The sequence below is a fragment of the Hippopotamus amphibius genome, chromosome 10, assembly GCF_030028045.1.
Source record: "Hippopotamus amphibius kiboko isolate mHipAmp2 chromosome 10, mHipAmp2.hap2, whole genome shotgun sequence".
NCBI lineage: Eukaryota > Metazoa > Chordata > Mammalia > Artiodactyla > Hippopotamidae > Hippopotamus > Hippopotamus amphibius.
Window position 1 is genome coordinate 68,050,638 of NC_080195.1, and position 25,227 is coordinate 68,075,864.

General features: G+C 37.1%; 1 long non-coding RNA gene and 1 other non-coding gene across 2 annotated transcripts in view; one reads left to right on the forward strand and one right to left on the reverse strand.

Moving 5' to 3' along the window:
• The window catches only part of LOC130830166 (uncharacterized), a 162,844-nt gene that overhangs the window by 88,269 nt on the left and 49,348 nt on the right, over positions 1-25,227 (reverse strand). The window lies entirely within an intron of this gene.
• Positions 18,220-18,349, forward strand: LOC130830664 (small nucleolar RNA SNORA18). The gene has a single exon (XR_009047836.1). It is a non-coding gene; the product is annotated as a small nucleolar RNA SNORA18 (small nucleolar RNA).

Consider the following 25,227-nt stretch of genomic DNA (forward strand, 5'->3'; position numbering starts at 1 on the left):
GAATACAGGTTAGGAATTAGCAAGGCATTCTAGAAATAGAGGAGACCGGAATCTTGGGTTTTTTCTTCACTATGAAATAATCTCTATACTTATCCAAACTAAATTGAATCCCAATCTTTTGAAGACATATTGTAATTATTCATATTTCTGTAACAGGAAATAATTTGTATGAAAGCAGCAGTTTACTGAATTAGGTAAATGCAGAAAAGAATAGGACAAATTTAATTTTTTTTTTTTTTTTACCACTTACCCCAACTTGATCTTCTCCCCCCTAAATGATAACTTTGCTAACACCTACAGCTTTTCTAATAACTTTTAGGCAACAAAAAGTCCTAATATAACAACATAACTTTATCTATCATCCAATTCAAAATTCTCCCTCCCTTCCAACTAATGGCCACTTAGGCAGAGCTGAGTGTTCCCCACCTTGCTATTCTACTTCTTCATCTTGTTTCACTAGACTGAACCTAGTCCCTCTAATATTGGAACAGGAGAAGGTAAAGGAAATAAGGCTCAGAAAGTTCTTATCTCACAGAAGCTGGGCATTTTAGATTTCAAAGGTTGGCTTTCTTTTTCACAGAGTGGCTTGTGGGTTCTTAAAAGATACCTACACTATTACTGATCTACTACTCTTAGCTCTGCTAAACTTCCTAGCTCTACAGCCAGCCATTGTCACTGTTTCTGCTTCATAAGGAAACACATTGGTCTAGTGCTAAAAACAAGAGATTTGGTACCAGACCAACAAAAGTTAAAAGCTCTTCTCGTCTACTTCCTACCTATTGAGACTGTGCAATCATTTCACCTGTTTATACTTTAGGCTTCTCTCATATTAAATGAATATTTTAGGGGTTGTTGTGAATTGTAGGATTATTATAAGTATGATAAATAAAACAGTTTCTGTATAATAAGTGTTTACTTTCCTTTTCGTCTATTCTCTCCCTTTTCATGGGCTGTGCTTTGTGTCATATCTAAAAAGTTATTTCCATACCCAAGGTTATCTAGGTTTTTTTCATGTTACCTTCTAGGAATTCTATCATTTGCATTTTACATTTAGGTCTATTATTCATTCTGAGTTAATTTTTGTGAATGGTGTAAGTTCTGTGTCTACATTCTTTTTTTTCTTTTTTCTTTTTGTATGTTGATGTCCAGTTGTTCCAGCACCATTTGTTAAAAAGACTATCTTTGCCCCATTGCATTGCCTTTATTGCTTTGTCAAAAATCAGTTGTTATATCTACATGGGCCTATTTCTAGGCTCTTTATCCTCTTTCACTGATCTCTTTGTCTGTTGTTTTGCCTGTACCACATTATCAGGACTACTGTAGCTTTATAGTAAGTCTTGATGTCAGGTAGTGTCAATCCTCCAATGCTGTTCTCCATCAATATTGTGTTGGTTATTCTGGGTCTTTTACTTCTCCATATAAACTTAAGAATCAGTTTGTTAACATCTACCAAAAAAAATTGCTGGGATTATGATTAAGACAATGTTAAATCTATAGATCAAGCTGGGAAGTAATAAAATCTTGACAAGTATCAGAGTTCCTATTGATGAACATGGAATATCTATCCATTTATTTAGTTCTTCAATTTCTTCTATAAAAGTATTGTAGTTTTCTTCATACAGAACTTGTGCATATTTTGTTAGATTTATACCCAAGTATTTCATCTTTTTAGTTGGAGAGGAATGTTCACAGCAGCTTTATTCATGATAGCCAAAAACTCTGAGCAAACTAAATGTCAAATGGATAAACAAATTTAGTATATCCACACAATGAATTATCACTTAGCAAAATAAAGGGACTGTTTAGACAGGCAAAGCCATGAATGAATCTCAAAATAATCATGTTGAGTCTAAGAAGTCAGGCAAAAAGAGTACATACTGTATGGTTTCACTTATATAAAATTCTAGAAAATGCAAACTAACCTATAACAACAGAACCATGGTGCCTGAGGAAGAGTGGGGGAAGGAAGGAGAGTCAAGAAAGGTGGAAAGGAGGGATAACTAAGGGACACAAGAAAGCCTTTGGATGTGATATAATGTTCATTATATTGATTGTGGTGATATTTTAATGGATGGATATATATATATGCATATGTTTGTCATAACTTATCAAATTGAGTATATTAAATATGTGCAGTTTATTGCATGTTAATTATACCACAATAAAGCTGTACAAAATAAAGAGAAAAATTAGTCTTACAAACATGCTGATGTGATAACAAGCACACTCTAAACTATATAAAAATATTTATTTCTCAAAATTAAAAAGTTTTTGGTGCCTTGAAAAAATAATTAAAAATATTTAATACAAGATCTCAACATTGAGACTTTTGTCGAGTTAATTTACTTCCTAGACCCTGAGTCAGATTTAACTATTTAAACTTAATAGTTTTTATTATTTTCCTAAAGTTTTAACATTTTAGTGGGAAAATATTATTCTTAATAAATCCAAACACGATGCCAAGTATCAGTATTTTGGAAGTTTGGCAACTCCTTCTTCTAGATGTTTGCAAATGAACTTCTTTTCTCCTGAGTAACCCGCATTTTATATACCCAAAATTCATTTGAAATTCTCATTCTCCAATTCACTTTGCTTTGTGAAAACCTAATCAAATATTCTCAGTTAAATCAAAGCAAGTATGCAAGTAAATAATTTTATCTCTATTCTCATTTTCCAAAATCATAAGTCCAGGAAAGTACTATATCAGAAAATTGTCCAAACAGTTTATCTTTTAATAAGAAGCAAGATCTTAAAATTATTAAGTTAAATAAAAAGCAAAATCTTTTATTTTATGATCCCTTTTCATGATCCCTGCCATTTACAGTAATTCTTCTTTCAAAGGATATCCTTTCTTTAATGAATTCAGCATCATTATCTACACTTCCATTCTTTATTATTTCCCACCAAAAACATGATTAGTGTGTTTCTCAACTATCAGTGACTCACAGTACGAATGTAGAACACCGCACCTCAAACCACCAGGAGTAAGCTGACTATTCGTAGTCAGATTTTTTTTAATTCTTTGCCTAGAGATGATCTGTCTTGCTCAACATTTACTATGACTTCAGTTACATTGAAATGAGTAGTGTAGACAATTGAGTAGCTTGTAACAGTCCTAGTATATTCTGTTTTACAGAATTAACTCATTTTCATCTTTAAAAGTAGGTTATCATTCTTTCTCCCTATTCTAATTGAAAGCATTTGTAAGACAACTAGCTCAAAAGTCTTGGATGAATTGGGAGATTGGGATTGCCATATATACATTACTAATAAGAAAAAAATATCAATTGTACACTTTAAACATATGCAGTTTATTGTATGTCAATTATATCTCAATAAAAGTTCTTAAAAATATAAATAAATAAATAAATAAATAAATAAATAAATAAATAAATAAAATAAAAATTATTCTGAGGGAAAAAAAGCCCTCAAGCTCTTTTTAAGATTAACTTTTGTTGGGCCTGCGGTAAAAATAGGAAAACTAAATAGTGGAGAAGTATAATGCCCTGAATGACTAAATCAGGTCTAACACTTAGACCAAAGTTTGCAGAATCCAGCCTACCAATGTGTATTATTTGACAAGTAAATGTTTTAAAAGCAATTTTAATGTAAAGATCTTCAGGCAGACATGAATTCTCCAAATTGCTGTGTCTCCAGCACCCTCTATAGTTAACCAGCCATTTTACACATATTTATTACCTAGCTGGCTCCCAAAGGCACTTAGGTTTTCAACATCTAATTTACAAAGCTTAAGAAGTTTTAGATAGAATTTTAGAGTTTAAAGGATCTTAGAAATATATTGCCCAATCTTACTTTACTAGTGAGCCACAGATAAATGATTTGCTCAACACTAAGCATTGAATTAGTAGCAGAATAGCAGGAAAATCAGACTTACTCCTGATATTGCTTTTCCATTTCAACACTCTGTCTTTTCTTTAAATTTCTCCCCAATATAATGTAAGCCTCAAGAAAGTAGGGCCTTTTAGGTCCTGTAAAATGATGTATTCATAGATACCTATGGACCCATTACACATAGGTAATAGATGTTACCATATTACCATGCTGTCTTAAAATAAAGGAAATAAAATATGATATAGAGAGATATAATCCTTGTCTATCTTGTCAACCCCCTCATTCCCCAGAAGTAGCTAACAGTCTAAAGTTGGCATGTATCTTTAGCCTACATGTTTTAATATTTTTATTACATATTTGTATATGATTTAAGAAATGTATGTATGGGACTTCCCTGTGGTGCAGTGGTTAAGAATCTGCTTGCCAAGGCAGGGGACATAGGTTCCAGCCCTGGTCCAAGAAGATCCCACATGCCACAGAGCAACTAAGCCTGTGCGCCACAACTACTGAGACTGAGCTCTATAGCCCTCGAGCCACAAATACTGAACCCATGTGCCACAACTACTGAAGCCCATGCACCTAGAGACTGTGCTCCACAACAAGAGAAGCCACCACAATGAGAAGCCCACGCACCACAACGAAGAGTAGCCCCTGCTCACTGCAACTAGAGAAAGCCCATGTGCAGCAACAAAGACCTAACACAGCCAATAAATAAATAAATAAATAGAAATGTATGTAAATAGTACACTCTGTATATCCTTTGGCTAGTGGGAAGCTACTACAGAGCACAGGGAGATCAGTTTGATGCTTTGTGAAGACCTAAATGTGTGGGATATGGAGGTTGGGAGGGAGGCTCAAGAGGGAGGGGATATGGCGATATATGTATACATACAGCTGATTCATTTTGTTGTATAGCAGAAACTAACACAATACTGTAAAGCAATTATACTCCAATTAAAAAAAGAGTACAGTGTTAACCAAATCGGTTGTAATGACTTACTCTCTCAACCACAGTACATGAGGGTCACCTTTGCTCCACAGCCCCACAGATTGATGTTATCAGAAATCTATTTTTCTAGGTCTATTGGGTATAGAATGTTATCTCATTTTTATCTTAATTTGTATTTACCTGAGATTACACGTATTGGCCACTGAAATTTACTCTTCCATGAATCACCTGTTCATAACTTTGCCCATTTTTCTTAGAGAAACATTCAACCAGGAGGTCAACTGCTTTGGTATTATGCAGAGCTCTGGGGTGAAGGTAGACTAATTTTCATAGATAGTCCAGGTTCCTTCCAGAGGGAAAATAATGGAACCTTTAAGCTTTGCGACACAGAAATCTGGCAATATTGTTACACTTTTAGAAATGATTACTATAGTACCAATAGTAGTAGCAGTCATAATGGTAGCAGGAGCACACATTTTCTACAGAATCTTGTAGGTGCCAGGTAGTCTGCTGGTTGTATGTTGTCTCATTTAGTTTTCACAACAACTATGTCAGATAAATTCTATTATTATGTTCATTTTATAGATGAGGAACCTGAAGCTCAGAAAGTTAGATAACTTGACTCAAGTCATGCAGCTAAAAAGAAGTAAAGGCATTCAAATCTAGTTTGCATGACTCCAGAACTCAGAATCTTAATGTATTGAACCCAAGAATGTAGGGAAGTCAAAATCTGCAAACAATAAATGCTGGAGAGGGTGTGGAGAAAAGGGAACACTACTACACTGCTGGTGGGAATATAAACTGGTACAGCCACTTTGGAGGTTCCTTAATAAACTAAAAATAGAGCTACCATATGATCCAACAATCCCACTCTTTGGCATATATCCGGAGAAAACCGGAATTCAAAAAGATACATGCACCCCAATATTCACTGCAGCACTATTTACGATAGCGAGGATATGAAAGCAACATGAATGTCCATCAACAGAGGACTGGATAAGATGTGGTACATATATACAATGGAACATTTTTCAGCCATAAAAAAACAAAATAATGCCATTTGCAGCGACATGGATGGACCTAGAGATTGTCATACTGAGTGAACTTAGACAGAGAATAACAAATATCACATATCACTTATATGTGGAATCTAAAAAAATGGTACAAATGAACTTATTTACAAAACAGAAATAGAGTCACAGATGTAGAAAACAAATTTATGGTTACCAAGCGGGGGGTAGATAATTTGGGAGACTGGGTTTGACATATATACACTACTATATATAAAATAGATAACTAGTAACCTACTGTATAGCACAGGGAATCTCTACTCAATACTCTGTAATGACTTACATGGAAAAAGAATCCAAAAAAGAGTAGATATATGTATATGTATAACAGATTCACTTTGCTGTATGTCTGAAACTAACACAACATTGTAATCAACTATTCTCAAAAAAAAATTAATTTAAAAAAATAAAATAAAATCCAAGTTCATGTTACAGGGGGGGAAAAACAGAATGCAAGGAAGTCAATGTAGGAACTAGAAAGGAATTACCATCAAGTGACAAACAACTACAGTAGTGGATAAGACCAATGTTCAAAAGTGATACCACATGCAATGAGAAGCCATAAGGAGAGGACCAATGTAAACTTGCAGTTATCTCTGAAATATCATTGACAGTCTCTGGTATGAGAAAGCCATCTGAACAACTTGGAAAGTAGGGAAGGAGAAGCACTCAAATGGAAAATGCTAGACTTGCCGCTAATAAAGACATGTTATTGCTTGAATAATTATCTGTCAAAATAAAGAAGATATGATATACTGCTACTTCTAGTTGGTAAAGTGAATCATTTTGTATACATAAACTTAACATAATGTGCCGAGACCAGCTCGGCGACTCGAGGCGAGTGACGGGTGCCGCAAGCTTGAAGAAGACACAGACACAGACTGAAGAGAAAAGTGGGACTGGGGGGCTCAAGACCTCTCAGATAAACCCGGTGACTCATCCCAGGTTGCTTTTATTGAGTTCGTGGGCTAACATTCTCAGGTTACACTCATAAACAATCAAAGGCCTCACATGACTGAGGCAATTATCTTTGTTTACTTCCTGGGTCTGAGTTGAGCAGGTGTGGATTTGAGCTGGGGGTGGAGAGCAAAACAGCCCTGGGGGTAGGAGACCTCTCTCAGATATTGGGGGTCTGTGCCCCACCCGTGTTGGCCCCTCTGCAACTGTGCCTGTCTTAGGTTGTTCCTCCCTTGAGGAATCTTACCCGTCTCTGGCTAACCAGTCATCCTCCAGGGCCAAACACGGTGATATAAGGAAGGTTCTATGCACCACCCCTGTTGGCCCCTCTGCGGCTGTGCCTGTCTTAGGTTGTTCCTCCTCTGAGGAATCTTACCCGTCTTTGGCTAACCAGCCATCCTTCAGGACCAAACAGGGTGATATTAGTCTCCACGCCCCGCACCCTCAGCTCCTCCACTGCTCAAGCAGGACATTCTGAATCCCATCGCTCGGCCCACATACTTCAACATTTTCAAGGTTACAAAAAGGTTCCCGAATGTCTTCCCACAATAATGTGTATTCATATACATTAGTGGATTGTGGATTTATAATTTCTTCAAGGAAGAAAGGTAAAGATGTTTGGAACACGGCCATAGCCTTTTGATGATTGTTGATAGAACAAATGGTAACTAGATGGGAATGTAAATTGATACAGCCACTACGGAGAACAGTATGAAGGTTTCTTAAAAAACTAAAAATGGAATTACCATATGACCCAGAAATCCCACTACTGGGCATATACCAGAAAAAATCATAATTTACAAAGACATATGCACCCCAATGTTCATTGCAACACTATTTACAACAGCCAGGGCATGGAAGCAACCTAAATGCCCATCAACAGATGAATAAAGAAGATGTGGTACATATATACAAATGGAATATTACTCAGCTGTGAAAAGGAATGAAATTGGGACATTTGTAGAGACATGGGTGGACCTAGAGACTGTCAAACAGAGTGAAGTCAGAAAGAGAAAAACAAATATCATATATTAACACATGTATGTGGAATCTAGAAAAATGGTACAGTTTGCAAGGCAGAAATAGAGACACAGATGTAGAGAACAAACATATGGACACCAAGCGGGGAAAGCATGGAGGGGTTGGGGTGGGATGAATGAGGAGATTGGAATTACTATATATACATTACTAATAAGAAAAAAAATCCAATTGTACACTTTATGCAGTTTATCATATGTCAGTTGTATTTCAATAAAAGTTCTTGGGGAAAAAAAGAAAAAAAAATGGTAACTAGGCTCTGCCATAGTACAATACAGGAAGTACTGCCAGCTAGAAAGGGTACATCTTAGGGCAGGGCCACTATGATATTTCTTATTTTCTTACTTTACTATGTCACTTTGAATCAGAGACTAGTCAGTGACTTACAACCTATTATAAGCTTTACAGCCTTTAGTTATTTCTATATGTAATTTATCTAGTATTGATTTTAAAACATTTAAACAGCTTGTTTTTCCTCTTTGTTTGAAAAGAACATGAGTTTGGAATGAGCTTTACAATTTTACTCATGAGCTCTATCCATCCTGACATCAATAGTAACTAGTCAATTATAATTAATCATTTTAGAGAACATGTTATTGCTTCTTATAAATCAGCCACTGCTCCTAATTTTACAAAATGCATTTCAATGAATTCCCATCTGTACTGTTGTCATAGTTCCATTTTTTTTTAATTTCCTTCTTAAATCCTTAGGGTTGAGAAGAATCTTAGAGATCCTCCAGCCTAATTTTAATGATAAGAAAATTTCACTCAAAAAAGTTAAGCAACTTATTCAAGATTTTATCTTTTATTAGTGGCAGACCTAGGACAAAAGCCAATTTCTAGACTATTCCATCAAATGTTCTTTTCACTACTTGTAAAACTTTGTCCTAAACACCTACCTAGAATCAGAAAAAGCACATCTCATTCACAATTATGCATTCATCATTTTATTTTTTACTAACTAAAGATAGGAGATATACATATAAAATATCAAGGCAAATATAGTTATATAGATAGAGACAGATATAGAGACAGATGATAGAGGTATGGGTATAGATATATTTTCTTAGATTTTTTAACACTTTGCCTCTTTTCACCTCCCTCCCTTAGTTGTTGCAAAAAGGGAAGGGTAGTCTCAATTCTAAAATGGAAGGAGGATCCCAGCATCCCATCCTCAAAGGATCATTCTGGTTAAGGAAGGTTCTCTTTGAATGAGCGAAAAATAATTTATTATTTCACCCCACGTTTAAGGGCAAAGTATTTTACAAACACTGCTTGGGCCCTGTGGGTACTAGTGTGATTGTAATATCTACACTGTTCTCAACAAGTCCTTTGTCTTGCAAATCCTCATGTATGTTTTGTTTATAGGATTGTCCCCCCAGTAACAACTATGAAAGAGGTAGATTGGTGATGCCATGTAGCATTGATGGACCTACTTCATTACCCCTCCCTATATTCACATCCTTTGCCATATGACTTTCTTGTCTCTCCTTTGGCCTTGTGAGTTGGTGAATGGAATGTTAATAGGCATGATGGGACAAAAGGCTTGAAAAGAACTTGCACATGTGGGCGTGTTTGGGTTTGCTCTCTGTGTCTCTGCCATACAATGAAAAGGCCATCTCCAAGCTATCCTGTTTTCCCAAGGGGAGGATGAAAGACGTGGAACTAAGCCATCCCACCCCAGCTAGAGCAAAGCCTCAGGTGACCCACATGCATGAGAGCAAATGATGGTTGTTTCAAGCCACCAGGTTTGTTTTATTTTTTTATCTTATTTTTTTGTCTTAAGAACATTTAACATGGGACCTACCCTTTTAAAAAAATTTTAAGTGTAAAATATATTATCGTTGACTATAGGTACAGTGTTGTATAGTAGATCTCCAGAGCTTATTCATTTTGTTTAATTGAAACTTTATGCCCATTGATTAGTAACTCCCCATTTGTTCCTCCTCCCAGCCCCTGGCAACCACCATTCCATTCTTTGATTCTATGAATTTGACTGTTTTTAAATACCTCACATAAGTAGAATTATGTAATAGTATCTTTCTTCCTGTGACTGGCCTATTTTACATAGTGTAAGTTCTCAAGCTTTATCCATGTTGTTGCAAACAAGGTGGTTTGTTCCACAGAAGTTTGTGACTATAGGTTACTGATACTTCAGCGTACACCAGATATAAGAAACATATCTGACACAGATTGGAAAAATGTCTGTAAACTGTATAAAAAAAAGAATATTGGGTTTTCTCTTCTATGGGCTCATTTTTGAACAATTTATATTCCAATAATGAGTCAAGGACATAACATTTAGTTTTGCAATTAAGAGAATGGCTGTGAAGTGAGATTGCCTGGCTTTGCCCCTCGCCAGCTGATGACTTTGGGTAAACTGCTTAATCTCTCTGTCCTCGGTTTCCTCATGTATAAATGGAAACAGTAATAGTACCCATCTGGAACAATATCTGGCATGTGATATGTCCTCAAATAAGATTAGCTATTAATAATAGTACACTGTCTGACTATATATTCTTGGGTTGTTATTGCTATAGTCTTTATTGATTATACAACCAATTTTTCCCTTTTCAGCTTAATTTCTCACTTAACATAGTTTTTCTTGGCTTATATTTTTAAAATACATCAACCTTTAGATGTGACCTTAAACACAATAAGATTTTATTACCAGGAATCTCCCAAATGACTACATTAATATTATACTTAAAATAATTCTTCTAATGCTTTTATGCTTCTGTTTTAGGAACTCTTTCTTAACTCTTTCTGCACTGAACTCAAACCTAGTTTATGTGAACAGTTCATGACTATTCAGACATTGATATCATATTCACTATTCAATACTCATCGTTTTCTTTTTTTATTTCCTTTTTCATTTTGCTAGAGAACATCCTATAGCAATTTTTTTCTCAAAGAAGGTCAACTTCCCATGTTTGCAAGTGTCTTTATTTTGTCCTCACACTTGAATAATAGCTTGCCTAGTGGAAAATCCAAAATTTAAATCCCTTAGGATTTTATAGATATTTCTCCATATTTTCTGGCATTGTTACAAAAAACTGTCATTATGATTTTCCTTCCTTAGTGGATCACCTCCTTTTAATCTCTAAAATATTATTAGATTTTGTCTTTCTTTTAGTGTTGTGTTGGCCAAAAAGTTCATTTCTGTAATCTTACGGAAAAACCCAAACAAAATTTTTGGCCAACCCAATATTTCATAAATTTGACCCTGATAGTCCTGGGTGGTTTTTTTGCTATACTGTTGTTTTGTATCCTGTGTACTTTTTTTTTTTAACTAGACACCTAGCTTTTATTGAATATTGACTCTGCAGGAAAGTGAATTGCTAGATCAAAGAGAAAATGCATTTTAAATTTTAATATATGTTTCCAAATTAGACCATAGAGTTGTATTATTTCTATATACTATTCCATTAAATAAAATCCTCAAAGCAATCCCATGAGGTAGTTACTATCATTATCCACAATTTACAGATAAGGAAACTAAGAGATTAAGTGATTTAAGTACAAAGAGACTGACTTGCCCTAGGGCACAGACCTAATGAGTGGTAATATCAGGACTCAGATGCAGGCCCAGATTCTTTTTTTTTTTTTTTTTTTTTTTCTTTTTTCTCTAGTGGGATCTTCCTGGAGCAGGCATCGAACCCGTGTCCCCTGTGTTGGCAGGCGGATTCCTAACCACTGCGCCACCTCGGAAGTCCCTAGGCCCAGATTCTTATCCCCGCTGCCACGCCTCTCCTTCGTGCTGCTTTCTGCAGCCATCACCACCATCCATCCATCTCCAGAACATTTTTGTCTTCCCCAGCTGAAACTCTGTACCCATTAAACACTAATCCTCACTACCTCATGCCCCTGGCTCTTGGCAAGCACCATTCTACTTTCCACTTCCATGCATTTGACTACTATAGGTACCTAATATAAATGGAATCATACAGTATTTGTCTGTCTGTAACTGGCTTATTTCACTTAATATAATATCCTCAAGGTTCATCTACATTGCATAATATGTCAGAATTTCCTTACTTTTTAAGACTGAATAATATTCTATTTTACATATATGCCACATTTTACTTATCCATTTATCCATCAATGGACATGTGGGTTGTGTCTACCTGTGGGTTAATTATGAATAATGCTGCTATGAACACGAGTGTACAACTATCTGTTCGAGTCCTTGCTTTCATTGCTTTTGAGTATATATCCAGAATTAGAATCTCTAGATCATAAGGTAATTCTATGTTTAATTTATTTTGAGGAATTGCCATACCATTTTCCACAGCAGCTCTGCCATTTGACATTCCCGTCAGCAATGTACAAGGGTTCCAATTTCTCTACATCCTTGCCGACACGTTATTTTCTGTATTTTTTTTAAATCAAAAGACAAATATCTTCTCTCAGCTGAGGAAAAAAGTATTCTATTATTATTTTGATTATATCATTCCTTCCATTCTCTCTAGTTTCTTCTTACAGCCATTTTGCTAGGTAGATATTGGGATTTCTGAACATCTCACATGCCTTGTGAATATTTATACCTCATACACTGAGTGACATCCTTTCTTCCAAGTTTCTTCCACAGTTTTCATCTCTGTCTTTTTGTACCGCATTCTGAGAAAACTTCATGGCTTGATCTTCCATAAAACTGACGTGGTATTCAACCGTTTCTATTCTACTATTCAGTTTTTTTTTTAATGGAGATTTTTAGGTAATTCGTGTGACTTACTTCAACAGTTGGGGTTTATGAATTTAGTCACATCTTTTGTATATTTTCAATTGCTTTTTAGCTGACACCCAACAACACTTTCTTGAGGCAGCCCTTTTTCTCTCTAAATTTCACAAGAATCTAGAGTTTGCTCCAGTCTAAGGTCTTAACCCTTTTGTCAATCAGCTGATAGAGAAAACTTAACTGTGATGAGTCTGATAATACTACTGCTTCTGTCACTGACACATGGGAACACTTTTGAAAACTATTCTTTCACCTTGTCCATCACTGCAGTTATGCCAGCAGAAGTACAGTTTCCTGCACAAGTTTCACTGATGCACTAGATTTAAACTCCAAGATACAGGTCTTTCAGCTCACATTCAAGCTTAATCATTACTTGTCTCCATAACCAATATGCCCAGATGGTTGGATTTATAGGTATTTCTGGTCTCAGCTGCATTATATCCCATATTCAAGCCTCTCCAAGTTAATCTTTCACTTTAATAGTGACCCTTGTTCACTCGTCCAATTCTACCTTCTCCTATGGTGAGGTCCTCCCTGGGGACATTGGAGTCCTTTATGCCACTGTTCTTTTCACAGACCTGGTCAATCAGAGTGGTACTAACAACACTGAACCTCAAAAGGGAAAGAGCTGATTTTTCCCCTTGGGTAATTCTTTCTTCCTTAGGCAAATATTCCCATCTCCTCTCCAGTAATCAACTCAGCATTCCAGGGTCAGATTAAAGGCAACTTATTTTTAGCTAAAGAAGCTTGTATTGTCTTCTTTCACCTGGGCAGTGAGTTAATTGTGTCTATTCAAGTGGCCCTTTATTTAATAAATATTTGTTCCAGAGTGACTGGTCTTGTCCATAAGTATGAAGAAGCTTTGGGGAATTAAGAACTTTGCATTCTACATCATCCGTTGCACTGTCACATTTATTTCAATAATCATGTAGGGGTTTTTTAATTTTTATCAATTCTCTCTTACACTTTGCCTTTTCTTAGCAGCCTGTTCTAGCTATATGAATGTAGTGCCCCCCCCAGTCTCTCTGAAGATACTAATTATTTCAATAGTTTCTATATTTCTCCAGTAATTAATTTCCTCAAAAATTACTTCAATTTGTTCAGTTTGGTAATTCATTTTTCCTTAAAAATCTGGAGATTATTAATTATAAGCAAGGGTTTAAGATGATTAATGTAGGTGGCCAATGTGAATGTCACAGTTCCCTTGTTAGTAAATTTAATTGCAAATAACAGACGCCATGCCTATGGTGAGTGAACCAGGATCTGTCATCAACGATACTACTCTGATAGGGTGGATAGGAGCTTGCTGTCAGGATGTGGGAAGGTTTACCATGTTGGCCCCTAATAGTATATAGGAGCACCACCCAGCTCCTCTTTTCAGCACCAATACTCACTTTAAATATCACCTATCCATCCTCAATGGCAGAATCCATTCACCTCTTTATTAGGTCTCAAATTGTGCCAGCTCCGTGAGAGCTGGGTGGCTATGCCTTTTCCAGGTGTCTGGAATGTCCCAGTTTTTTTGGTCTCCCTGTGTCCAACAGATGATTCCTGGCCTTAGCTCCTAATGATTATGATCTTGCAGTTTTTCCAAATTTCTGCTCAAAAAAAAAGAAAGAAAAACAACTGTCTTCTTCCTCCATTTCTATTCTCTTTTGTTCGTATTAACTGCATTCATCAGTTCTATTTGGTTATTCTGTTGATCCAATACCATCTGCTTTATATCTTCCAGAAAGTTGTTGCTTCTGCTGGTCTAACCCTTCACATTTCCTAGTGCTGTTACATTTGTTTTTCTTATTTTTATTTTTATATGTATTCACCCTTTCCAATGGAATTTTGGGGATAGAATTGTGTGTGTGCTTAGTCAGTCATCCAGACGGCACTTAGCTCTCAAATGACTTTGTCTCTTTGTTATTTTTCTTTTTTCTTTTTTTCTTACTTAGTTTTTCATTGCTCTTCATTTGGTTTATTTTGTTTTATTCAAATGTATTTCAAGAAGCAGGATAGGTGACTAGAGCACTGGAATAGGAATTATGATTCCTTTATTCTAATCATGTTTTTGCTGTTATCATTGCCATTATTAAACAGTGCCTGGCACATAGTAGGTGCTCAATAAGTATTTCTGAACAAATGAATGAGCGAAGTCAATTAACACCCCTCTGAAGACTTCAATTTTCTCCAATGTAAAATTGGAGGCCTCTGTAAGTAATAGCAAGTTATGATTCTTCTTGGGCTGGATAGAAAACATTTATCATCACTTAAAAGGAGGCACCAAGAAGAGAGAGGCTCCCAGTATATGAGCAGGAATGTAGGGGGCAACCTAAGACAGAAAACTGTGATCAAAAACCTAAAAGCAGACCTTTGACATCAGAGTCTTAGGGAAGTACAAAGTAATCATCATTAGGCTTAACAACTGACTCTCAGGGGACTGCAGAACTGTGATCAGGCCAGAGGGCATCTGAGCACTGAATTAGCCAAGAGCTAGATCCAAACACAATCTGCCTTTAGAAGGGCACATGTTAACACCCTCTCGCTTTTGCTAAACCCACTTCCTAAGAACCTAACCATAAGGAAAAGCTTCTGAAACCACAGGGCCCAACAATCCTGCCCTGAGAAATCCCCCAAAGTCCTGCACCTTTTATCCAGATTTAAACACCTGCCTTGTTGTCCACTGGCAGTAAGCTTCCCAGGTAAGGTGGTAAGTGTCCACACAAACACACATAGGTGGGGGAACTCTATACCACATGTGGTCATCAAAAACAATTCATTAGCAATGATACTGCTGGGCAAAACTAAAAGTCAGAGTCATAAACAATGTCTTTAGTGGGCTCTTTACATTTTGAATCACCTTGTTACTAAGATTAAAAAATTATTATTCTATTTCTGAGAATATAAAGAAACACAAGAGCTTACAAATTTCACATCTGCTTGATATGCTTTCTGCAGTGGTCTTCAAACATGGTCACCTGGAGGGCTTATTAAATCTCAGGCTGCTGGGTCCCCCACCCAGAGTTTCTTTTTTTTTTTTTTCATCTTTATTGGAGTATAATTTCTTTACAATGTGTTAGTTTCTGCTGTACAACAAAGTGAATCAGCCATATGTATACATATATCCCCATATCCCCTCCCTATGGAGCCTCCCTCCCACCCTCCCTATCCCACCCCTCTAGGTCGTCACACAGCACCGAGCTGATCTCCCTGCGCTCTGCAGCAGCTTCCCACTAGCCATCTATTTTACATTTGGTAGTGTATATATGTCAATGCTACTCTCTCACTTCATCCCAGCTTGCCCATCCCCGCTGTGTCCTCAAGTCCATTCTCTACATCTGCATCTCTATCCCTGCCCTGCCACAGAGCGAAGTAAGTCAAAATACAGTATGCTGATGCGTATATATGGAATCTAGAGTTTCTGATTAGACACATTCAGGGTATCATTCAAGAGTTTGCGGTTCTAACATGGAAGCAGATGCTGCTCATCCTGGGACTACAATTCCAACATTTCTGAGTCTGAGTCTGATGTTTGCTTTGACTCTTTGGTCTGTTTTATTTGGGGGAGGGAGGATGCTGCTTTGTTTTGTGCCTTTTGGCATGCCTTGTAATTTTTTATTAAAAGCTGGACATGATGTATTGGATAATGGGAACTGAGGCCTTTAGTGTGAGGTTTCAGGTTTATCTGACTAGGAGTTAGGCTGTGCATAATGTCTGCTATGGGTATCAGTGTCAGAGGTTTCAATTTCCTTTAGTGAACCTGTTTATTCTGCCCCGTTTTCTTTGAGTTTCCCTAGAATCTCCTCTTCAGATAGAGTCTGTGTCTTTTAGCTCTTTCAGTTGTAATTCACTGTTACTATACAGGAGCCCTGTTGATATGGTGCTAAGGTCCTGAGAAGGGAGTACATTTAATCATCTATATCTTATGATTAAATCCCCATTTTTTAATGGGCCTGATGCTGCAGCATAAACTAGTTGAGATGCCCCCATTGTGTTAACCCTTATTCAGTCCTTATTCTTTCTGCCCATTTTGTTGGTCTCCTATAGATGTTTCCCCCGCTCTTTCTTGTTTAATTGTCCTCTGAAAATGACTGCCCTCTAGCTAAAGTTGTACTATGCAGCTGATGTTTACTTCTCCAAGACAACACTCCTTAACACTCCTTTCCTTTGTGAGCGTTCTTCATTCCAGAAGGAAGGTCACTGGACAATAACCTTGAGGACCACCAGAACCCCTTCCAGAATCACATGACTCCGGCCCTAACGATCTCACTGTCTCCAGGAGGAAAGAAGAATGCAAGACATTAGCCCTGATCCTTACTTTACAGCCCTATTTTCCATTCTGAAACTATAAGACCCCTTCCTATTTCCCAGGAAGTGGGGTACAGTCTTGAGAGCATTAGCCTGCTGTGGCCCCCTTTGCCTGGCAAAGTAATAAACCTACTCCTTTCTACTCCTCCAAAGCTCTGTGTCTGTGTTTCTATTTGGCACCGGTGAACAGAGGCCTGGTTTTTAGGCAACACTGAGTCCCTGAGCTGTGGCTTTCAGAAGTGTTCCTTGGGCTTTTTTCCACTCTTATGTGCGGCAGAAAGGTTATGGGGGGTCCAGCTGTCTAACTGCCCCACTCCATGTTAGATGATGCTCTGGTAAAGCTGTTTTCCTGGATGGTAAGACCTTGCTATGGCGGACACTCTAGGCATCTTTCAAAATCATTACTCTTGCCCTACCCAAAGCACAAAGGGGTTTTTCTCTGATCTTCACCATGAGAAGTTGGTGGGGTTCCTACAAGTAAACTTCATGAAAGTGTGAGGGGTCCCCCTAAGACTGGGTCCCCAGGAGTTTTAACTTTCAAGCTCATCCACAAGCAGCCTCTAGAAGTTTATCAATTACCATATAAATGTTTCTATGCATAACTGGCTCCAGCAGGCTTGTGCTCCTGCTGAGCTGTGATTCTCTGTATTCACATGTCTCTCCAGTTTTCTAGGTGGCAATTGGCCCTGTCACCTCAATTCTGTGAGGCAGGGGTCCCCAGCCCCCAGGCCGTGGACCAGTAGTGGTCTGTGGCCTGTTAGGAAGCGGGCTGGAGATGAGCCTCGGGCGAGCAAGTGAAGCTTCATCTGCTGCTCCCCATCACTCACATTACCACCTGAACCACGCCCCCCCCACCCCTCACACACACACACACACACACACACACACACACACACACACACACAGGAAAAACTGTTGACTTCCAGTTTGTCCAGCTTTTTTCTTGATGTGAGGGGAGGAGTGACAGTTGCTAAGCACACTGAGAAGGAAACCAGGAGTCAGGACTTTGGGAGACTATTTGAGAACCACTGGCTTAGTGAGGAATTAACCACCTTCAATCAATCAAAGATTATGTGGAAGTCTAAGGCTCTATGACATAGTAACTCTAATACCCACATTAAATAAATAAATCTTTGTAGCATTATTTGCCTCCAGTAAATGCCCTTCATATCAAAAACAAGGCAGTAGTATCAGAGCAGGGAAATAAAACCCGCCACCCATGACTGGGAAACAGTCTCATAGCGTACACAATTGAGCCACACCCTCAGGTGTATCTGTTGAGATGCTTTTTGCTGCAAGGATTAAAAAACCTTACTCCAGCTGAAGTCTATCCCAATGGGGCTTTTCTGAAGACCCACATCATTGGAAACATCTCATAGAGTAAATATGTGGTTCTCTTTACTCACAGAAGTATGTATTAGATCCGTGGGAAAGAACCACAAGGCAGAGCTGCAGAAACTACGAAAGACCTAGCAGTCAAATCTTAGGGGTTGGCATATCCAATGATCTGTACTGCTCTAGGATGTGACTGCTTAGAAGTGAATATAATTTCAACTTATTCATGTTTAGAGAGTGTCTGCAATTGAGAACCTGGCATGTCCATCTACTTTGACCATAAACATGGCTCTAAAGTACATTGCTAAAAAGAAATTAGACTCCAAAGAGTACAGGTGGAGAATGTTTTAAGTAGTTCCATATCTAAGTGGAGATCAAAAAAGCTCAACTAAAAGAATTGTGGATGGACATGACAATTGTAGATTAAGCCAAAGTTATTTTTCAAAGGTCTATCTTGAAGATTATTTCTCAAAGTTTAGAGGATCTAACATGACTGGCTGTGGAAGGAATCACAACATGTGAAATTTCTTAAACTTTTATTGACATAATTTTCCTGTGTTACACAAAATAAAAAAAAAAAAAAAACTTTACAATTTAAAAAAAAGACTCACTCCAAATGGCATGAACAATAAGAACTGTTCTAACCGTGAGCACTGGCTAACACAAGGGGAAGTCCAGAGGCATAGCGGACTTTAGAGCAATGGACTCAAAGTCTCACTTATGTTGTCAAAGATCTTCCTACATTTCTTCCTACTATCTGCACTGTTCACTTCATCCTAAGGTCAGTTTTCTTTGTTTCCAAGATGTTGTCAGTAGCAATAAAGGCTATTTGCTTCCCTATCCATGTCCACTGGAAGGAAGAAAGAAACTTTTCTAAGCTATCAAAGAAATACTTTTTGTTTTAGACTGATTGGGACAACTTAAACCATATGCTTAGCTCTAAACCAATAACGGATGCCAAAGGAAGCAATGGGCTGATTGGCTTAGGCCTAGGCTGCTCTCATTTCCAAGAGGGATGAGGTACATGACTGGTTTTAGCTAATCAGGAACTTACCAAGAATTCAGTCAATTCTGCAAACTACAAACGCAAGGAAAGAGGAGTGGATTTGGCAGGGGTGAACTCTAATGTTCATAAAGCAGGCAAGATTTGAAAAGACCTTTAGGGCACAGAACTTTTCACATAATCTTGACATATACTAACGTGAATCTAAATTTGAGAGTACATGCAATAATTCCAACGACTCACCTCTAAAACTGCTGGTATTAAATACACAAAGTGCCTTGGACATGACATCTGTGACCCCCGCTGAAGATATTCCTCTAAAGCCATCCTTATATGAAATGAAATCCCTTCTCCTTCCTTCAAAATAGTCAACTTACTGACTTCACAACTATTTAGCAGGAGAAAAAGCAGATAAACTTGAGCATTCCTTTCCTCTTGGACTCCTTTAGAAAGTTGTAGAGCATTATTTTCCTTTTGTAATTCAACAATTTGGTTAGTGGGCTTCTTTTTTTTTCCTTTCCTAAGCTGATCATTATAGATAAACATAAAATCTCTAAATAGATTTTCCTAGTCAGTTAACTATATTCTTGGGGGAAAACATAAGGTAGAATCATTATTAAAAAGCATTTTCAGTAATACACACATCTTTATTATGTCAGTCTTTTGCCAAAAAAAAATAAGATTGATAGTAAAATCCACTTAATTTTTTTTCTTCACAGAATCAAGCCATCTGCCTCAAAATACACCACCAGCCTCTGTTAGATGAATTCACACATTTCAAAGCCCCGGAGTAACCATTTGAATGAAAATTGGACACTTCTTGTCATTTAGGATGTTTTTTAAGCAGGAAAGGCTTCTCGTTTGTTCAATTAAATGTGTGTGTATGCAATACACTTTATGAAATTTATCCCAAAACAGCGAGGGCTGAAATAATATTTGAAACAGATGGCACAGATGCTATATTTCGAGAGCTACCCATGGACATAGATGGAGACGTTGAGAGAACTCTGAAGTGCAAGTCAAAATATTGTACAATCAAGGCTGTCAACCACAGCCATTAGAGGTGGGTCCACACCTTCCCTAACGGATGTGTGTGGAAAGTGCAAAAATTTAGTCAAATGGAACTTGTGTACTTCTCTGGATGAATTCTTTTCCTCTCAGTTGAGCTTTAAAATGTGAAAATGCTGGATCTGCCGCCTCAGAGTTTTCTCTCTTTGAATACTATTTGAAAACACAGCTACGCACTGCAAGCATTGTTCCCAAAGGAATGTCAGATAGTGGTGTGTGCATAGCAGAGAAAGCGAAATAGAGTGCTCAGAGCTGGAGGGGCAGACGGGGAAGGGAACATAGAGATAGTTCTCTAGGGCTCTAGCTTTGTAAGAGAGGAAACAAAGGCTAAAGGAGGTTAAGAGGCATCACTTGCATCCCACAGAACTGCTCTGCTCAGATTCATTCCAGGGCAACTTCCACCACAGACACTGCTTAACAAAAGGAAAAGAGAGGTTGGGTGCTTTTGAATTTTACTTTATCTCATTTCATTTTGATTGAGTGTCACATCTTTAAAAAAACAGTCATAATTTTTTATAAAGCAGATTTAGAATGGCAAAGTAGAGATCAGTTTTTCTTAAATTTCTGTAAACAACATCTGTGTGTTAACAGGATATTTGGCTAAATTTTTCATTTTACATTAATCACGTAGACACAACTTGCAGCTTTTTTAAAAATGCTAACAATTCTACATCTTAATGTAATCAAGTGAGCAATAAGTTCTGATGTAAAATTCTTAAATTTAGAATTCTTTTTTCTTTTTATCATCCAACAAATGTTTATTAAGTTACCAAATCAAAATAAAAATAAAATCATAGATGCTTATCTCATAGCTCCTAGACTAAAAAGAGGTCCAAGATTATACAAATAACCACCCTACAGAATAAGTGTTATTTCAAAAAAAATACTCTCTTTTTTGAGCCATTTTTTGTTTACAAAAAAAATGAGGGAAAAGTACAAAGCGTACTTAAATAAGTAAAATACATCTGAGCAAACACACATACACGCACAGAAAAAGCATAAACCATGACTAGAAGGAAAATATTTCAACAGTCATAGCAACAATTCTTTTTAAATGCAGCAGTGTCTGGGGGTTGAAAGTTCACACATTTCCCTCTCACTTGTGGTTTTACAGGCATAAACATTGAAAGCAGATGCCTTTAGTTTATTTCAGGGAGATCCCTGAGCTACTGAAAATGGCAAATCTCAGCAATCACATTTAGGCTCCCATATTCTTCTATGTTGAAAAGAAATGGATAAAACCCTTAATAAGAGAAGCAGCAAATAACTAAGTTTATCCATCATCTTCTCTGCAGTAAGAGCTAACGAAACAGAAATGAAACCATGTCCATCTTCAGAGGAACTTTTCCCCAAAAGACTATGTTCATGTACTTCAGTGGAGTCCTCCTGAAGAGAGCAAATTGATTTTCTAAAACATCCCTGGTTATTCCAGGGACAGAATAAAGTCACAGTCTGACATGCCAATCTTCTACCACATTTCTAAGCCGATCTATACAACTAGAACAAAGAAAGAATTAGGGCAACTTCAGGTCACCTCAGCAGAAAGTCTATTTAGACCTGAACTACCCCCAACAATTGGCTCATTTACCACCTTTGCCTCACCAATTATTTCACCATGGCTCTTGTGAATACATGGTGTAGCCCAGTCTTTGCTTCCCAGTAAATCAGAGCAGTAGTTCCTAAAAAGTAGTAACTGCACGTAACTAACAGGCACTGACACTCGCAAGCAGGGGTGGGGGTGTTGTTGGTCTCCCCAGAATAAGGCTCCACTTCTCTACCTTTTGCTCTCAGGGGAAACAAAGAAAGTTCCCAGTCCCTGAGAAGTTTCAGCCTCCCTGTTTCCATTACATAACATTTTTGACAAGTTTCTGTAAAGAATTTTAAAATCAGAAAAGCTCGAACACATTGATCTTAAAATTTCTTTTAAGTTACTGACATTTCCTTTCTCACATAATAAGTGGTGAAAGCCAGTCAACAGCTCAAGAGTTTTTCTTTTTCTTTGATGTGGTCTTGTGTTAAAAAAAAAAAAACTCACTGAAATTCATTTCTATAAAGTTCTACATTAGAATGTGTGAGTCACCCACACAAACATACACATTCATTCATATATCCGTTAACTGGAGGAAAGAGAGAAAATGAGAATTTGATTTGGAAAAAATCAGCACAGCAAACCCATCCTTCAACCATTTTGAGCATTTCTTTCTTCCATGGGTATAGTAGAAGTTCTTCCCAAGGGCACCACGGAGAGCTAATCTACCCCATGTTCACTCCTGCTAGTTCTAAACTGATGGGTGGAGAACTCATCTTAAGGTAAGAGAACTTCCAGGTGCTCCATACCATGCGGGGTCATCTGCGAATGCATGCTGCAAAAGATGGTCTGGGATGCTGAATTATACAGCATTGCTCAAGGTATCTTAAGACTGACTACCCCTGAGAAGCCATGAGAAACTGCAAGAGTGAGCTAAATAAAAGAGTTTTGCACAAGGACCTTTATTTATAAGAAGCAAAGAATGAGGCCCTATACTAGGCTCTAAAGAAAGAATGAAGAGATAGATGGGGAGAGTGTTCATCCTTAATCTGTTTGATGACACGAAGAAAAGCAAGGACCACTCACTATAGAGAAGAAAAATGCCACCAAAATGAGTGTGGTAAATTCCCAAAAACCTATGAAAGTCAGAGTGATATCAGACGGGCCACAGCAGCAGGGATGGCCATAACCAGCTGATAACAGAATTTAAGCTTCCAAACAAAATGAATAGGCTGCCATGTAAAGTTAAAATTGTATTTCTTTTTTTTCTACTATGCATTTGTAAACTGTCTAGTTCTATTTCTTAAAAGCCTGGCCAGACTTCCCTACCCAGACCTTCTCTTACTTCTCCACAGACCCATGCTCCCTTCATACAGCAACCTCCAAACTGAATTATGTGTGATTTTGACAAGTGCACTTTTCTATAGGTGTGTTATACCTCAATACAAATAAAAACGCAGCAACCACAGACAACAACACAGATAGATGAACTAAGTCAGGTCTGTTTCTGAGGAAAACTGCATTTATTCGATGACTTCTTTTCAGCCTCCACTTTCTAACACATCCTCCTCACAGCCAAAACTGAGCCCTCGTGCCCAGAGATCCCTTCTTCTAGGCCTACTACACTATGAACACCACCACCTCACATGGAGCTATGACCCATTTGTTCCTCAATCTATGATTTCCATGTCAGGAGATGGCAAGTGCAATCTAGTAAGACTCAAGGTTATTTGATTCTAATACTCAGTTTTATTCTTGAGTTCAAATCAACATGAGTTACTTGGGCCAAGTTATTTCATCTTAATTTCATATATGTTTTAAATATCTTATAAAGCATATCTCTTATTTCTCTAGTTTAAACAAAAAACTCCCCTCCCACCCCTACACTCATGCACACAATCCTATAGAAGTTAACAAATAAAGGGCAACTTCAAGTGTGCTTATGAATGGAAATCTGAAGCTAACCAAAAGTAAATAAAAATACTGTGATCAAAAAATTCATTTGGGATCATTCAATTCACAATCAGTACATTAAATAATTTCTTAAAAACAAACATCTCATTCCATCTTTCCATTCAATGCCACTCGATCAAATGCATCATTGCATATATAAAGGATTATTTTCCTCTATACATCTTGGATGTCTTTGGCTTTTAAAACAGAAGACAATTCTTGGCAGCAAATGGGTAAAGTTCCATATGGAACTCCTGTCTATTTTTTTTTTTAAATTTCTGTTGCAATTAGGATTCCTTCCCATAATAAAAACATGATGAGACTGACAGTTTTCTGAAATTGTAGCTGGTATTTTAAGAAAACTTACTCTTGGTTTTCTATCACTAGGCAGCATAACAGGCATAAATTGTTGATCAAAGTTGGCCTAAAATTTTAACCACCTTCTTAGGCAATTGTTTTTCCCCAAAGTAGAGTTTAACTTTAGGAAGTGCTCATATATAAAAGCAATGAATTATAAGTTTCTCCACACTTTAGAAAGTAAAATAAACTATTTTCTGCTAAAATTTATTTTTTAAATGTTTTCAATGTGTGTGGATGATAATGGGAGTTATTGAAAGGTAGAAAGTTGCTTATTAGAGACAACATCAGTCTTGAGAATGTGAATGAGACAAATATCATATTTAAAACTATTTTCAGAAAAACTTTAAAATTCCAATTTATCCCAAGATGAGAAATTTGAATATGCTTCTATGACACAAAATTATTTTTTCTACCATTTTCGCATGACTCTCCATCTGCTCTTTCTTGAATCAGGCTGATTATTAGTAGGCATCTTCATCCTCATCACTCAATCATAGATATTTTTCCAATGGACCAAGGAGTTACACTCCAGCCAAAATCTGCTAGTCTTCTTTGTTATGTCCTTCAGACTTTTTCTTTTTTTTGAGACTACATACTTCTCTTTCCCTAAATCTCTTCAGCTTTGACTTCAGAGACACTGACTCTGTTTTTTTTTTAAATTGAGGTAACATTGGTTTATAACATACCATATCTTCTTTATCCATTCATCCCCTGATGCATACTTAGGTTGTTTTCATATCTTAGCTATTGTAAATACTGTTGCAATAAACTTAGGGGTAAGTATTAGTGTTTTCATATTCTTCAGATAAGTACCCAGAAGTGAAATGGTTGGATCATGTGATAGTTCTATTCTTAATTTGAAGGGGAATCTCCATACTGTTTTCCATAGTTGCTGTACCAATTTACATTTACATTTACATCCCCACCAACAGTATATGAGGTTTCTTTGTCTCCATATCCTCTCAGTACTTGTTATTTCTTGCCTTTTTAGAAACAGCCATTCTAACAGGCATGAGGTGATATGTCCCTATGGTTTTGATCTGAATTTTCATAATAATTGGTGATGTCAAACATCTTTTC